The sequence below is a fragment of the Ursus americanus genome, chromosome X (genome assembly GCF_024610735.1).
Source record: "Ursus americanus isolate L20-20 chromosome X, mUrsAme1.1.p, whole genome shotgun sequence".
NCBI lineage: Eukaryota > Metazoa > Chordata > Mammalia > Carnivora > Ursidae > Ursus > Ursus americanus.
The window spans coordinates 87,970,583-87,988,315 of record NC_142164.1 but is presented as its reverse complement, the minus strand read 5'-3'; the positions used below and the strand labels follow the sequence as shown (position 1 = coordinate 87,988,315).

The 17,733-nt window shown below is 45.9% G+C and overlaps 1 long non-coding RNA gene across 4 annotated transcripts in view; it reads left to right on the top strand.

Annotated features, from left to right (window-relative positions):
* The first annotated feature begins 2,567 nt into the window (after positions 1–2,567).
* Positions 2,568–17,733, top strand: part of LOC123796562 (uncharacterized) — a 29,887-nt gene continuing 14,721 nt past the window's right edge. For 3 of the 4 annotated variants that reach the window (XR_006780777.2, XR_015723456.1, XR_015723455.1), the window contains exon 1: positions 2,568–2,780. This is a non-coding gene — a long non-coding RNA (uncharacterized LOC123796562). Of the gene's footprint in view, positions 2,781–12,215; positions 17,699–17,733 lie in introns of those variants that run through there. The other variant, XR_006780778.2, reaches the window with a different exon arrangement.

Genomic DNA, 17,733 nt, shown 5'->3' with positions numbered 1-17,733 from the left:
CTACACCCAATGTGGGGCTCGAAGTCACCACCCCAAGATCAAGAGTCACACACTCCACCAACGGGGCCAGCCAGGTGCCCCCTAATGAGATCATTTCTAAGGTCAAAACTAAATTCTTCCCTTGAACTTAAGATGTAGAAATATGATTGTGTAGCATGTGGAATTCTCAACAGATTCTTAGCATGAAAATAAATTTGATCTGAAGCAATTATGGCAAAATATTAACATCTGACAAAGCTAGGTGCTAGGTATACGGGTATTTATTTTATTGTTTTCTCTTCGTATTTCATGTACTAAAAATATTTCATGATAACAAGCTAAAGGAAAACAGAATGCTACTACACACTAATTAGAATGGCTAAAATGAAAAAGACTGACCATATCAAGTGCTAACAGGCGTGTGGAGCCACTGGAGCTCTCGGACACCAAGGTCGGTAATGTCAAATGTTATAGCAACTCTGGAAAATGGTCTGGCACTTCCTTAGCAGTTTAAACATAGACTTACCATATCACTCAGCTATTGTGCTCTTATTTACCCAAGAGAAATGGGTAAATGAGAAATGAGTCCACACAAAGACTCGTATACAAATGTTCACAGCATGGGGCGCCTGAGTGGCTCAGTCGGACAAATTCGAATCAGGTCATGATCCCTGGGTCCTGGGATGAAGCCCCATATCCGGCTCCCTGCTCAGTGGGGAGCCTGCTTCTCCCTCTGCCTGCCGCTCCCTCTGCTTGTGCTCTCTCTCTCTGACAAATAAATAAATAAATCTTAAAAAAAAACAACAACAAATGTTCACAGCAGCTTTATTCATAATAGCTTTTTTTTTTTTAAAGATTTTATTTATTTATTTGACAGAGAGAGAGAGACAGCGAGAGAGGGAACACAAGCAGGGGCAGGGGGAGAGGAAGAAGCAGGCTTCCTGCTGAGCAGGGAGCCCCGTGGAGCCCCTGCAGGGCTGGATCCCAGGACCTGGGATCATGACCTGAGCCGAAGGCAGATGCTTAACAACTGAGCCACCCAGGCGCCCCTCATAATAGCTTTAAAAAAGTGGAAATAGCACAAATACCCATTGACAGGTGAATGGATAAAAGAATTGTGGTATATCCATGCAATGGAATACTAGTCATCAATAAAAAGGAATGAACTATTCAGCACACAACATCATGGATAATCTCAAAATGCAGGCTGAGCAAAAAAAAGCAAGACACCAAAGGGTCCATACTGTAGGATTCCGCTTATACGGAACTATAGAAAAACAAATCTATTCTTGAGGGACAGCAAGCAGATCAGTGGTCGCCTGGGGATGGGGATAGTGGGAGCAGACTGGGAAGGGACACGACTGAACTTTTTTAGGTAATAAAATCTTCCATACCTTGACTGGGATAGTGGTTACACATGTGCACACATTTGTCAAAACTCATCAGAATGGTGCACTTAAAACTGGGTCATTGGACTGTATGCAGCATCTACTTTAATAAAAACTAGTTTTTAAACAAGAACACAGGGGCACCTGGGTGGCTCAGTCGGTTAAGTGTCCGACTAGTGATTTTGGCTCAGGTCGTGACCTCATGGGTAGAGGGATCCAGCCCCATGTAGGGCTCCCCGCTCAGCTGGGAGTCGGCTGGGGATGCTCTCCCTCTCCCTCTGCCCACCCCCCCGGCTCCCGTGCCTGCACACAGGTGCACTCTTGCTCTCTCTCTAAAATAAATAAATAAATCTTTAAAAAATTTAAAAAAGAACACAGAGCGGGGCCTGGCTGGCTTAGTAAATCAGGTGACACTTGATCTCAGGAGTTGTGAGTTTAAACTCTGCCTTCGGCTCAGGTCATGATCCCAGCGTCCTGGGATTGAGCCCCACAACGGGCTCCTTGCTCAGTGGGGAGTCTGCTTCTCCGTCTCCCTCTGCCTGCCGCTCCCCTGCTGGTGTTCTCTCTCTCTCTCTCCCAAATAAATAAATAAAATCTTAAAAAAAAAAAAAAAAAGGAGGGAAATTGCGAAATGCCCCAGAGATGGCTGATGAGGATGTGTTCAAGGGCGCAGGTGCCGGGTCAGGCTTGGCAAGGGGCACAGCCACCCCAGCCGGCCTCTGAATCAGGAAGGACCAGGCAGGTGGAGTGAGCACGCGAGTGAGCAGAGTTCACCAGGCCTCGGTGGAAGAGAAGGCGGGGGAGGAGGCCGTGTTTGTTATCTTCCTGCCGACTGTGCTGTGGGAGCCTGGGGCCGGGGGAGAAGCAGGCGGCTTTGAACCTGCTGTTGGGAAAGGCAGGAAGCCAGCCACCTGGTTCGAGGCCAAGTCTTGTCAGACATAAAGCTGGAGCTCATTAATCAGTAATGAAGCCCGTTGGTGTGTTTATGGATTTTACCCTAGCAACCTGGGGTCAAAGCGGAGGGGGAAGAATCTCAGATGCCAGCTCCCTCCCAGCCTCCTGGACCGCGCCCGCAGCTCCTGCCAGGCACAGGGGCCTTGCAGAAGGTGTAGACCAGCCTGTCTGCTGGGCGGGGAGGCCGCCGTGCAGCCCCTGAGGCCTGGCCTCTGACCCCCACCCCCCCACCCGCGGCAGGTGCTGTTCTCAAGGCCTCTGCTCCTGTGTTTCTCAGCCGCGGTGCCCTAGGCCACCCCAGTCCCCCACCCCGGCCAAGGTCCAGGTTGGGGGGGATCCTTCACCCTGCGGACTGCCAGCCTCCGAGTCCTCTCTGTTCAGGGAGAAGCCTGGCGAGTACCTCAGGAGCCCTAACCTTCTGTCTGCTCCGGCCTCTTGGTCATCTCCAGGGATTTCAGGGTAAGCCGACCTCCTCCCTCCTCCCAGGAAGGAAGCCTTCCCCTGAGGTGACTCCAGCCGGAGCACAGGCCCTTTTCGTGGTAATCCATTACCCTACATCCTGCTCTGTTGGAGTTTTTTCATCTTTAATTATCTTGTGATGACAAAATTACATGCTCTTTGGAAGACAAACAAGGTGGAAATGTATAATTCTTTGTGCTTCCACCTTCCAGAAATAACCCGTGCTCGCTCTGGTTTATATTCCTCAGGATAGATGCGTGTGTTCTGACATATGAGAAGGCATTAATTTTATTTTTTATATTTTAGTTTTTAGTGTGCTAAAATATACATATCATTTTTATAACAGTGTATACAATGTAAAAATTTAAAAATTTAATTGTATCCAATTTAAAATTTTTAATTTACCATTTTAACCATTTTTTAATTAAAAACATTTTTTAAGATTTTATTTATTTATTTGAGAGAGAGCACGAGTAGGGGAAGGAGCAGCGGGAGAGGGACAAGCAGACTCCCTGCTAAGCAAGACCTGAGCCAAAGGCAGACCCTTAACTGACTGAGCCACCCAGGTGCCCCCCATTCTGGCCATTTTAAGCATACAGTTCAGTGGCATTAAGCACATTCACATTGCTGTGGAACCATCACCGCCACCTATCTCCAGAACTTTCTTATCTTCCCAAACTGAAACTCTGTCCCCATTAAACACTAAACTTCCCATTTCCCCTTCCCCCAGCCCTTAGCCCCCAGACTTTGTGTCTCTGTGAATTGGCTACTGCAGGGACTTCATCTAAGTAGAATCACACAATATTTGTCCTTTTTTAAAAAATTTTTTATTTAAGTTCTCTCTCTGCCAATGTGGGGCTTGAACTCAAGACGCCGAGCTCAAGAGTGGCAAGCTCCTCCGACTGAGCCAGCCGGGCACCCCATATTTGTCCTTTTATGTCTGATTATTTCACTTAGCATAATATTTTCAATTTTTTTTAAAGATTTTATTTATTTATTTGACAGAGATAGAGACAGCCAGCGAGAGAGGGAACACAAGCAAGGGGAGTGGGAGAGGAAGAAACAGGCTCACAGCGGAGGAGCCTGATGTGGGGCTCGATCCCACAACACTGGGATCACGCCCTGAGCCGAAGGCAGACGCCTAACCACTGTGCCACCCAGGCGCCCCAATATTTTCAATTTTTTTTAAGACTTTATTTATTTGAGAGAGTGAGCAAGAAAGAGAGACTAAAAGAGCACAAACAGGGGGAGGGGCAGAGGCAGAGGGAGAAGCAGACTTTCCCAGGGAGCAGGGAGCCCCATACGGGGCTCAATCCCAGGATCCCCGGATCACAACCTGAGCCAAAGGAGCCGCCCAACCAACTGAGCCACCGAGGTGCCCCATGTTTTTAAATTTCATCCATGTTGTAGCATGCGTCAGAATTTCATTCCTTTTCAAGGCTTAATGATATTCCATTATATGGCTAGACCATATTTTATCTGTATTCATTCATCGATGGGCATTTGGGTTGTTTTCACAAGAATAGGGTGCCTGGCTTACTCAGTCATTGGAACATGTGACTTTTGATGTCAGGGTCCTGAGTTCAAGCCCCACCTTGGGGGTAGAGATTACTTAAAAAAGATAAATAAAAGTTAAAAAAGAAATATTAATATTAAATATATAAATTTATAAATATAAATATTAAATACACATTTAATATACATTAAATATATATCGTATAAATTTATAATTATTCATTTTATAACTATATGATATATATTTATAAATATTTATAAATATATAAATATATTTGATATATATTTATATATTTTTGTATATTTAATATATATTTCTTTTTTAAATATATATATATTTAAGATTTTATTTGAGAGAGAGAGAGAACACAAGCAGGGGGAGTGGCAGAGGGAGAGGGAGAAGCAGATTCCCCGCTGAGCAGGGAACTCAACATGGGGACTCAATGCCAGGACCCTGGGATCACGACCTGAGACGAAGGCAGATGCTTAACTGACTAAGCCACCCAGGCGCCCCTCCATGTCCATAATCTATAATCAGATGCCCTCCTGGGCCAAGCCCCTCTAATATTCTGTACCATTTAGTGCTTTTTGCCTCTGTGCCTTTGTCTCACTGATTTTGCCTTTCTTCTAGCAGTTTCTATTGCCTAAAACTCTTTCTATGCTCCTCTGCTTCACCAATCCCTTCTTGGCCTTCTCCAACTAGTCTAACTCTCCCCTTGTCCAGGGGTTTCTGCTGTTTTTTCCACAGCAGCACTTTATAGGCCAGCACATAATTTTCTTGTTTTTTTGTGTATTATGACTTCCCGACTAGTGGTAGGCACTCCTTGAAGCTGTGGTTATTGTCTCTGTATTCTCCATACTCTAAGTTCAATACTGGGCACATTGATTTATGGGGGATCCTGAGAGGATGGCAAACAGGTTAGACTCAGTGTTAGAGGGGCTTCCATAAGCATGGCGGTAGCAAAACCAAGACATATTTTATGCAAATCTGTGTTTCCCATGGGGGGAGAAAACTAAAGTAAATGTCCTTTGTAAGCCATAAGAACTGTGGTTTTCTCTCCACATCTGGTTAACACTTGCCATCTCATCAATCTATGGACAATAGATTGCACATTTGGGGTTGGCATTCAGAATCAGGACTACAAAGTCATTATGCGGGCCTTACAGCACAGGACTTGGACAGGATCAAGCAGGGTGGGGGGAGAGGTACTGGAAGAGATTTGAAAATCATAGGCGATCACTACAAACAAGTTCATGCCAATAAATTTGGAAAATTAAGTGAAAGAGACAATCTTGTAGATGTAAACTAAAAAAATCAATTCAAAAAGAAATGGAATGTCAGAATAAATCAATAACCTCTTAAAAAGATAGAAAGCAAACATTCTCTCCCAGGGCCCACTCTATCCTCCATAAAAGAAAGAAAGAGAAGGAGGAAGGGGGGTGACCACTGGCTTTAGATACTTTTCATGGATGTGTTTTAGCCCATCTTCAGAAAATAGGAAATCCTTATATAAACTGTTACATAAAATAGAAGGGGAAACTGCCCAGCTCATTTTATGGGGCTATTAGAATCTTGATATCCAAACCAGATAAGTACAATAACAAGATAAGGAGGCAATTGACTAAACTCTTTTATAAGCACAAATTCCAAAATTTTGAATAAAACGTTAGCAAGTTGAATGGAGCAGTGTATAAGACACTAAAACATTTTGGCCAAGCAGAGTTATTGCAGGCATGCAAGGATGGTTCAACATCAGCAAATCTATTATGGAATTCAGTGTTGATAGAAGAAGAGAGTGTGGTCATCAAGGGACAGTTAAGTTCCTTCTCTGTTCTGCCACTAACCAGCTGTATAACCTTTCACCTCCCTCCCTGCCCACTTCTAAAGGGACTCTCAGGCAGGGCTCTCCACTGAGAGGGGGAGCATAGCTTTGAGAAGCAGCCTGTTCCTCTCCCTGTGCTACTTTCTTCACCTGTGAGATGAAGAGTTTATCATTTTATAAGCTTCATGAAAGGAACATGGTAGAGCCAAACAAAACAGGAAGGGAAAAACTGCCGCATAGCTGGGCCCTGGCTGAGCAATTATGTCCATGGTGCTGGTGGGCTCCTTAGAGGAGATCAGGCCCACAGTGCCACCCTGTGGCTTGTTGGGAAATGCAGAAGAGGTATAGGTACCTCTGGGGCTGCCTGGCTGCAGACAAGAAGAAACAAATTTGGACTAAATACAGTGGTGGATGATGGAAGTACATGCTACCACCTGAAGTAGTTTTCTTCCTTTCTTTTTAACTTTTTAAAAGTATGTTTGTTTGTCTGTTTAAGTAATCTCTACACCCAACATGGAGCTTGAACTCATGACTCTGAGATCAAGAGTCACAAACTCTTCCAACTGAGCCAGTCAGGTGCCCCTGAAGTCATTTTCAAAACAAAACAAAACTGAATCAGGGGCTCCTGGGTGGCTCAGTCTGTTGAGCATCTGCCTTCAGCTCAGGTCATGATCCCAGGGTCCTGGGATCAAGCCCCACTTCAGGCTCTCTGCTCAGCGGGAACCTGCTCCCCCTGCTTGTGCTTTCTCTCTGTCAGATAAATAAATAACATCTTTTTTTTTTTTAAGATTTTATTTATTTATTCGACAGACAGAGAGACAGCCAGCGAGAGAGGGAACACAAGCAGGGGGAGTGGGAGAGGAAGAAGCAGGCTCATAGCAGAGGAGCCCGACGTGGGGCTCGATCCCACAACGCCGGGATCATGCCCTGAGCCGAAGGCAGACACTTAACGACTGAGCCACCCAGGTGCCCCAATAAATAAAATCTTAAAAAAAACCAAAAACCCAAAACCGAATCTGATCAAGCCTCTAGATCTGCATTGTCTAAATACAGTAGTCACAGTCTTATGTGGCTATTTATATTTAAATGAATCAAAATTACATAAGATTAAAAATCCAATTCCTCAGTCACACTAGCCACATCTCAAGTGCTCAGTACTCACATGTGGCTAGTGGCTGCCATACTGGACAGTACAGATATAAAACATTTCCATCATTACAGAAAGTTCTACTGACAGCACTGGCCTAGCTCTAACTACCAGTTTATAGGGAATACAGAGGGCGAAGGAATATATCAAATCACACCAAGAGGATGCACTAAACAACCTTCAGACTATGGGAAATTTTTTAAAAAGATTTTTGTTTATTTGAGAGAGAGTAAGAGAGAGAGAGAGCATGAACAGGGGGAGGGGCAGAGGGAGAAGCAGACTCCCCGCTGAGCAGGGAGCCCGACGTGGGGCTTGATCCTGGGACTCCAGGCTCATGACACAAGCCAAAGGCAGACGCCTAACCGACTGAGCCACCTAGGTGCCCCACAGACTATGGGAAATTCTTATGGGCAAATTATCCAATTTCTTCAACAACAACAACAACAAATTACAAGAAAAAAATGGAATGGAGGGTAAATGTAGAGACTAACAGACTTAAGAAATATGCCATCAATAGGACTTATTTTCATCTTAATTCAGACAAACTACGGATTTTGTATAAAACCAGTTGGGGAGGGGCGCCTGGGTGGCACAGCGGTTGAGCGTCTGCCTTTGGCTCAGGGCGTGATCCCGGCAATCTGGGATCGAGCCCCACATCAGGCTCTTCCGCTAGGAGACTGCTTCTTCCTCTCCCACTCCCCCTGCTTGTGTTCCCTCTCTCGCTGGCTGTCTCCATCTCTGTCGAATAAATAAAATCTTAAAAAAAAAAAAAACAGTTGGGGAAATGTGAACACTGAGTAAATGGTTGATGGTATGAACTAACTACTGTTATGGGGGGTGTTAATGGTATTGTAGTTCTGTTCTTTTATAAAAGTCCTTAACTCTTAGGGGCACCTGGCTGGCTTAGTCAGTGGAGCATGTGACTCTTGATCTCAGGGTTGTGAGTTTGAGCCCCATGTTGAGTGTAGAGATTACTTAAAAAAAATTAAATCTTAAAAAAAAAGTCTAACTTTTAGAGAGACATTTTGAAAAATCTGCAGATGAGATGATATTCTGTCTGAGATTTGTTTCAAAGCATTCTAGGGGTGGGAAGGTGGGTAAAGGAATAGAGGAGACAGATTGGCCATGAATAGATAATTTTAAATCTGGGTGATAAGTACTAAGGGTGTCCAGATATCTGGTCAAACATTATTCTGGACGTGTCTGTGAATGGTTTTGGATGAGATTAACACTTAAATTGGTAGACTGAGGAAAGGAGATTGCCCACCCCAGTGTGGGTGGGCCTCACCCAATCAGCTGAAGGCCTGAGTAGAACAAAAAGGCTGAGGAAGAGGGAACTCTTAAAACTGGGATGTTGTTTTTTTTTCCTGTCTTTGAACTGTAACTAAAACCTCGGCTCTTCCTGGGTGTCAGGACTGCTGTCACTCAGATAGGAACTACACCACCTGCTCTCTGGGTCTCCAGCTTGCCGACTGCAAACCTTGGGACTTATCAGCCTCTATAATTGCATGAGCCAATTCTTTGTAATGAATCTCTTTATATACACACACCCAATTGGTTCTGTTTCTCTGGAGAACCCTGACGAATACACTCGATAAATAAACCCCATTACTGGATAAATACTCCAGTGGGCGCCATGATCTTTCAGCACAGTCTGTGGCAATGTACAGCCTTTAGTCCCTCCAAGTCACAAGTACGGCATGTCTTCCATAATTAGAATATCCAGTCCAAGATAATCATACCTCCTCATCTCCCCTGGCTCAAGCCTGCTTCTGGTTGGAATTCTCTAGCAGTAAGTAGGTGTGGCTGGCTTCCTGTCTTATTTCTCCACCTTACACTTCCCCTCCCTTCCCCCACCTCTAGCTTCTCAGAGGTGAGGTTGAGTGGAGGGAGGAGTGGTGTCTCTCTCGACCTGTTGCTCTCTCTGAGTGGTGTCTCTCTCGACCTGTTGCTCTCTCTGAGTCTGGAGTATGTCTAAGGCTGATTCTTTCTCTCCTGAGAGTTTTCATGGGCTCTTCAAAGACTCTCACTACTGTCATCCTCTCCTGAGGTTGTAGATACAGGGCCTCCCTCAGCCATGGGCACTGGGCACCAGCCTCCAGTTTCTCTGTGTGTTCTCACCTCCCGCCCCCCACCCCCCCCCCAGAAGTCCTCTTGGGCAGTCTCTAAGACAACCCCAAGGAGGTTGTCTCCGTTAGGGCCAAGAAAACACCCAGACAACCTTTCTCCCAACAGGCTCTGGAAGGGTAGGCCGATGCAGCGGGACAGTGCTCTTTCTCTTGGCCACCATGGCAGTGAGCTTGCCATCATTTGCCCTTCAGAAGTCTTGGGTGGGAGGGGCACCTGGGTGGTTCAGTCCGTGAAGCATCGGACTCTTGATTTTGGCTCAGGTCATGATCTCAGGGGTCGCGGGATCGAGCCCCACGTCAGACTTTGCTCCTCCCCCTGCTCATGTTCTCTCTCTAAAAATAAATAAATAAATCTCAAAAAAAAAAAAAAAAAAAAGTCTTGGCTGGGAGCAGACCCCAGTCCAGAGCCTACCTTAGCATTCTGGAGTGTGGACCTGACACCACTCACTCTGGCCCTGGGCTTCTTTGTGGCTGGGTGGGGAGTAGGGGCTGGGCGAAGCCACTGTGGCATTCCGACATGCGTGCAAACACCCTGGGGTCAACCCTTGACCGATTCAGAACTTGGAGCCTGTGCATAAATTCAGTCTTCCATCTCCCTCAGGCAGACAATTCTGGGGCAACTTTTATGTGTCTCCTCAGAAAGTCCCCGGAGATATCAGGGCCCAGTTACCTTCAGCACTGAGGAGCTCGCACTGGTGGTCCCTCCTCCCCCAGTTCACTCTTTCCTGCCCCTGCCCCTGCCCCCAATTCCCTGGGACCACTCCACAATATAAACTCTACAAGGAAGCCCCTTTCTCAGGCTCTGCTTTTGAGGGGTGGTGAGGAGACAGGCTCACATGGACCCCTCATTCAGCTTTGGGTTAAAAGGCATCACCTCCCCCCACATATCTCCTTCCCCACATAACCTGTCATTTTTGGGGGTAGATGGGGTCTTAGACACAGCAACTCCTACCCAACTCTGTCTCAAATCTCTTCAACTATTTTCCCCTTCCCACTCTCAGACCTTTCCTATCCTTGACCCCCAGACAGCTGAACAGGTCTGAGGACCATTTCCTTCGTAAATCTGTGTATGTATATGCCAATTTGGCACCTCACCCCGAGAGTTCATAGAAGCTTCCATTTTCATAACCTGTTACACACCAAACATTCAACCCAGAATTCCTTTCCTGGAAAACAATGGCATCTAGTTGCTTTCTTTCGGGTCTGCAGCACAATTTGCAGTTCTCCTACCATTCTAGTTGCGTTCCCCCCCCCACTGCCCCCCCATCCCCAGGTCCTGTTCTGAGCTGGCTTCCTAACATCAGTCTGAAACTATGCCCATTCCCTGCCCCCCGCTAGTGACAACAATGCAGCTAGAAAGGCAGCCCTGGTGTGTTCGTTTCAGCAGCCACGTCATCTGGCTACTTCAGCAGTTAACTCCCCATTCCCATTTCCTAATGCCTTCTGGACATTTCCACTTGGATGCCTGCAGCAGCTCGTTATGTCCTCCCACTGGCTGTCTCATGTATTTGTGGTCTTGGTGGATGGAGTCATCCAAACAGTGCCCTGGGCAAGTCACCTCAGAGACTTTCCTAAGGCCTCTGACTTCTCCTCCCCTGCCTTTCCGACCTGCCTATCCCCCCCCCCCCGAGCCTCTGCAGACCCTCTGTGTTCTAAGGCTTGAACGTCTCTTGGTCCCCACTGCCTCCTCTGACCTCCCTCCCATCTCCAGTTCGCTTTCTCTAAGTCAAGTCAGATCTTATCCCTTTTCTGGGTTAGAAACTCTTATGGCCTTTTTGTTGGCCATATGATCATCAGGCCTTTTTTTTTTTTAAGTAGAGAGCACACACGCATGTGCACATGAGCGGGGAGGGGCAGAGCAAGACAGACAGAATCTTAAGCAGGCTCCACGCCCAGCACAGAGCCCCATGCAGGGCTCGAACTCACGACCCTGAGATTGTGACGTGAGCCAAAATCAAGAGTCAGATGTTTAACTGACTGAGCCACCCAGGCGCCCTGTAAAAATTTTATTTTTAATCTCTACACCCAATGTGGGGCTCGAACTTATAACCCTGAGATCAAGAGTCACATGCTCCACCGACTAAGCCAGCCAGACACCCCTTGATCAGCAAGCTCTTGATTCATGAGCAAGAGGTACAAGTCTTCACCAACTGGCCTTAACAGCCTTGCTCAGCTTTAGTCCGTGCTCACACATGAGGCCCATGCCCAAGGCCTTCCTCCCAGGTCAACGCCTAGGGTCCAGTGGGACCGTGGTTTGAAGCTCTGGGTCCCTCTTTAATTCTGCCACCAAGCGCCTGGCTTCCAGTCTCTGACAGTAACAGTAACCTGGTGACTGTGGTTTTCCAGTCCTTCCCAGTGACTACTCTCTGCTCTCCTCATTTTATTTTCATATTGAGTCAGGTGCTCAGCGATGACTGCCTGCTATTCACTTGCCAAGTCTCAGGGTCATGGCAGCTGCGTCCAAATAAAAGTCATGTGCGTCGTACTCCTCAGTGCCCTGGGGACATCGAGTGGCCACGGCTCTTTAGGAGGCTGCACAGTGGCCTGCACGCTTCACTCTCAGTACCCAGCTTTGAGGGCAGGATTCTGGAACACTGAGATCTTCTCCACCTACACTCCTCAGTAGATGTCATCCTGAGACACTAACCTTGGGGCACTCTCAAACTACCTGCATGGGTCCATGGATCTGCAGAGGCTCATGGGCAGGCCCAGCCTCTTCTTGGAGTGGCCAAGGGGACCCTGGCGCCACTGGAGCGATAGCGACCGAATCCATGGGGTGGAAGTCGCCCAGACTGTGGATGGACCATTTATTTATTTATTTATTTATTTATTTATTTATTTTAATTAATTAATTAATTTATTTATTTATTTATTTTAACTATTCTCTGTGCCCAATGTGGGGCTTGAACTCCTGCCCTCCAGATCAAGAGTTGCATGCTCTTCCGGCCAGGCGCCCCATGGATGGGCAGTTCTTAACTCTGGACCCTATGAACCTTTAGGCGGCGAATCCCCACAAATTCTTGTAAGATCTGATGATGGGTATTTGTAGTTCTGGGGAGAGGGTTCACAATTTTCAGCAGATTCCCAAAGGGATTTGTGGCACATATGAGGTTCAGAAAAGGAGAACAAAGGGGCCTTAGAGAACCACCATTTTGTTAGAGTATGGTTTTTCTGGATTATAATAGTAACCCATATTCATCATAAAATTGGAAAATAAGAAGACCACAAAGAAGACTGTAAAATCACCCTTGAGTCCAGCATCCAGAGATAACCATGTTGGCATTTGGGTGTGCACCCGTCCAGCCCTTTCTCTGTGCAAACATAAGCACATACCATCCCTCTAAATCTAGGCAAGAGGCTCCTTTGTGACCTGCTTCTTTCTACTTCAGATATCATGGACATTTTCCCAACTTATTAAATATCCTTCTAGAACTTTAAGGACTTAAATGATGTCATAATAGTCACTCGCTCGGGTGCCTTGTTTAGTTTACATTGCTTTCTGGGTTTTGCAGGGTTTTGTGGTTGCTATAAATAATGTTGTGATAAACACCCTGTTACATATGTTCAAAAATTTCTTTGTTTTCTTTCGATACAATTCTAGAAGTGGAATTTTTTCCTCATTTATTTTTTTAAAATTTAACTTCAACTAATTAAATATAGTGTTGTGGGTTTTTTTAAAAGATTTTATTTATTTATTTGACAGAGAGGCAGCAAGAGAGGGAACACAAGCAGGGGGAGTGGGAGAGGAAGAAGCAGGCTCCCAGCGGAAGAGCCTGATGTGGGGTTCGATCCCAGAACGCCGGGATCACGCCCTGAACCGAAGGCAGATGCTTAACCACTGTGCCACCCAGGCACCCCTTAAATATAGTGTATTATTAGTATCAGAGGTAAAGTTAGTGACTCATCAGTCTTATATAACACCCAGTGCTCATCACATCACGTGCCCTCCTTAATGTCCATCACCCAGTTACCCCATCCCCCTCACCCACCTTCCCTCCAGCAACCCTCAGATTGTTTCCTATGCTTAAGAGTCTCTTATGGTTTGTCTCCCTCTCTGATTTTGTCTTGTTTTATCTTTCTCTCCCTTCCCCTATGCTCCTCTGTTTTGTTTCTTAAATTCCACATATGAGTGAGATCATACAATAATTGTCTTTCTCTGTAGAAGTGGACTTTTTTAAAGTTTATTTAAGTCATCTCTACACCCAATGTGGGGCTCAAACTCATAACCCCGAGATCAAGAGTCACAGGTTCTTTCGACTGAGCCAGCCAGGCGCCCCTTAGAAGTGAAATTTTTTAATTAAAGGGTATAAACACTTTTATTTAAGGATTTTGATATTGACAAATTATTCTCCATAAAGGTTGGTGGCAATTTATTCTTCTGCAGTAGCTTGTGAGAACACTTATTCCCTTGCATCCTCTTGTGTGTGTGTGTTGTTGTTGTTGTTGTTGTTGTTGTTGTTTTGTTTTTTGTTTTTTATCCTTGCATCCTTTAGTGATCAATACTCATTGGGTGTTATCTTTTGGGGAGACCGGGAGGGGGATATTTGCAATTTGCTAGATGGAATATTGCATCTCCGGCTTTCCCGAGTCTCATGTGGAAACTGGTCTGTGCTCTAGCTGTGGGTTGCACAGTTAACACTCCCTGAAAATTTTCTCCAGATTTTGGCAACCCTCTGACAGGTGCTATTCAACAGAAGATGACTCTGCTTTTCGCCTGTTCAGGAGACCTGACACACGGTGACAGCTTAATTTCCGGGTAGTAATGAGAGTCCATGCAACTGAACGACAGCAGGGTAAAATATTTGGTGGCTCTTTCCAAAGATTCCCTCTCATCCCCAGCTTAAGTCAAAATTTTCAATGTCCTGTGAACATTTAAGAATTGTAGCTCATCCCAAAGTCCACACCTCCCCCCACCCCCCCGGCACCAGCATGTCCCAATTTTCTGGGTAATTTGAGGAGAAATGAGCATGTCTGAATGAAAGCCATTTGTAATTAACAAACATCTGCATAAAGGCATTTCTGGTTTTACATAATGGACATGTTAGGGATTCTAGAAAGTTGTAACTGAAATCCTATTTCTAATTTCTCTGGGATTAACCCAAGGTGATTCTCTTTGTAAAGGAAATGACATCTGTTGCAAATCTCCATTTTTGTCCGGCTGCAGCACTGACAGTCACTTCGTCAGTCAGTTGGCTTCCTGGGAGCCTAATGTGTGAAGAACGTTGTACTGGGGGCTGTGGGACGGACGGGTTTTAGTCTTGGGTCTCAGTCTTGTCCCTTGGGGCTTTATTGAGGAATGTGGCTGAGTCCCTGACAGGCTGGGTCTACTACTGTCTCTCCTTCCTGCTGGGGGCCCTGTTGGCTGTCACAGCTCTTCCCACTATCTCCTCAGCCTTTGGGTACCAGCAGCTGGAAGGGCACAGCTGAGGGAAAGCAGATAAATGTGGAAAGTGACCCCAGAGGTCACCAGCCCACACAGTAGTGTCCCCAAACTGGCCAGCAATGTTAACTGGCAGTTTCTGGGTTGTTTTTTTTTTTTTTAAGATTTTATTTATTTATTTTGAGAGAGTGAGCACAAGCAGGGAGACCACCAGAGGGAGAGGGAGAAGCAGACTCCCCGCTGAGCAGGGGCTGGATGCGGGACTGGATCCCAGGACTCTGAGATCATGACCTGAGCCGAAGGCAGATGATTAACTGACTGAGCCCCCCAGGCGCCCTGGCAGTTTCTGTTTAAACTGAAAATTGTTCCTCCACGGAAATTCTTGCCTTTCTCTGCTTTACAGTAAGGCCAAAGGTTTTGACTGATGGAAATAGCATGGCACGGACACAAGCAACTTGGTCCTGAACCAGCACAGAATGTTCCTTAAATCCCTCATCAACTTTGCTTTTCAATACCTTAATGTAATGCAACCAACCCCAAGTTCATGAAATAATTCCATGGACGAAAAGAAGCAAATGAGCAGGAGTCAGATACAAATGGGACGTGTCCACAAAATGCCATTTTGAAGTTTGTGGTCTGGAGCTTAGAATGCTTTTTCCAGCGAAAACCAGAGCAGTGTTTAAAGTGGTTGTTTGATTCCTAGGCTAGACCTCAAAATTCTACATAATTCATACTATGGCTGAAATACCTGTCTCTTGTCATTAAAAATTAGTAGGAAACAAAATGTGATTTTGCAATAATGTTTTAAAAACACGAAGAGGGAGCGCCTGGGTGGCTCACTTGGTTAAGCATCTGCCTTTGGCTCAGGTCATGATCTCTGGGTCCTGGGATTGAGCCCTGCTTTGGGCTCCCTGCTCAGCAGGGAGCCTGCTTCTTCCTCTCCCTCTGCCCCTCCCCCTGCTCTCTGTCTCTCTCTAAAATAAATAAATCTTAAAAAAAAAAAAAAAACATGAAGGAAAAACAATTTCAGAACAGAAAATAAGATGTTTTGTTCATCTGAAGCACTAGTGCTTAAAAAAAAACCAGTTACTAGAAAGTAGGGAAGAAGCAGTTCACTTTGGGGAAGATTTTAATAGGTACTTTTGGGAACTCTCAATGGGCTTCGGACTTGAAGTCACAGGTTCTTTTTCCCTAATTTTACTTCACAACTGATGGCCTTTTTTTTTTTTTTTAATACAATCATCGCACTAAAACCACTCTGGTTTAATGTCAGCAGTGCCTGTGGGGGAGGGGAGGTCTGGGCTTGAATGTGGAATTAAAAGGGGGGAAAGATTTTACTGAAGTGACTGTGTACTAGTTGGAGAGAGGCTCTGGGAGATAAGGGTACAAGGTGAAAGAGGACGGAAGTGAAGAAAGATTGTCTGAGGTGGAATTACTTCACCCGGCAAGGTGACAGATGGCAGTGAGAGAAAAGAAAGGTGAGGGTAGAGAAGACTTGGGTTCACCAGTGTCTGGGCCTGCAGAATGGCTCCGTCAGCACCTGAGAGCTTGGGTGCTCTATCCGGAGTGCTGGGTATGGATGGAAGGCACCATGTGTGTCTGGCCATTCACTTATGAGACCTGTTTTAATACCCGCTGTTTAAAACTAAGAGCATGCCGGCTCTGTGATGCCAGACTCTCAGAGCTCATTGCCAAAGATGGCGCCCCCAGTGCACTGGTACTCATGCTCTTGGATCTTGGCTGACCCTGAGACCTGCTTTTCCGCTAATAGAGAACGGTGGAATGACACTGTGTGACTTCTGAGGCTAGATCCTAATAAGTCTTATAGCTACCGCCTGGGGCTCCTAGAACAGGCACTCTGGGGGAAACCAGAAGTGATGCTGGCTTCGAGAAGTCTACATACTCAGAGACTGCTACTGCGTTGTAAGGAAGCCCAAGGCTGCTTTCCAGCCACTGCAGCCCAGGCGTGGACATGTGAGTGAAGAAGATTCGGGTAAGTGCAGCCTTATCCACCATCTGACTGCAACTGAACTCAGGACCTCAAGGAAAAACTGTACATCTGAGTCTGTTCTCCCCCAGAACTGTGAGGAATAATGAATACGTGGTTGTTGGGGGTCTTTGTTTTTTTTTTTTAAGATTTTACTTATTTATTTTGAGAGAGAGAGAGAGAGCACTTGAGCAGCAGGAGGGGCGGAGGGAGAGAGAGAGAGAGACTCTCCAGCAGGCTACATGCCCAGCATGGAGCCCAACGTGGGGATCGATCACACAACCCTGAGATCGTGACCTGAGCAGAAATCAAGAGTTGGACGCTTAACCGACAGAGCCACCCAGGCGCACAATAAATACATGGTTGTTTTATGCCACTAAGTTTTGGGGTATCTTTTACATAGCAGTAGATAATGGGAACCTGGATTAAGCCCAAAACTTGCTGGCCTACAAAGCATACCCACGTTTTAGTTCCAAACTATCATCTACTCCCATGAGGATGTGTTGACCCATCATCCTTCAACATGCTTAGCACAAGGGAACATCCAGGATCTCCCAGCATGTCAACTATACTTCAATAATAAATAATGCTAATAAAAATAATTTCCCAGCATGATCAGCTTTTAAACTTTTGTTAGATTTTATTTTTTTATCTGAGAGAGAGTGAGAGAGAGAGATGAGCCAGGGGGAAGGATAGAGGGAGAAGCAGACTCCCTGCTGAGCAGGGAGCCTGATGCGGGGCTCGATCACAGGACCCTGCGATCCTGACCTGAGCTGAAGGCAGACGCTTAACCGACTGAGCCCCTCAGACACCCCGCATGCTCAGCTTTTAGGCCTCAATTCATTTCTTCCTCAGCCTCACTCGTGGGCCCTTTGCTGGGTTCGAAGTCTCGTGACAACAATTAAGGAAAATAAATTAACCTCTTGAATGAATAAAGGTAACATTAGCTCTCTGTAGCATTCTGGTGGGACG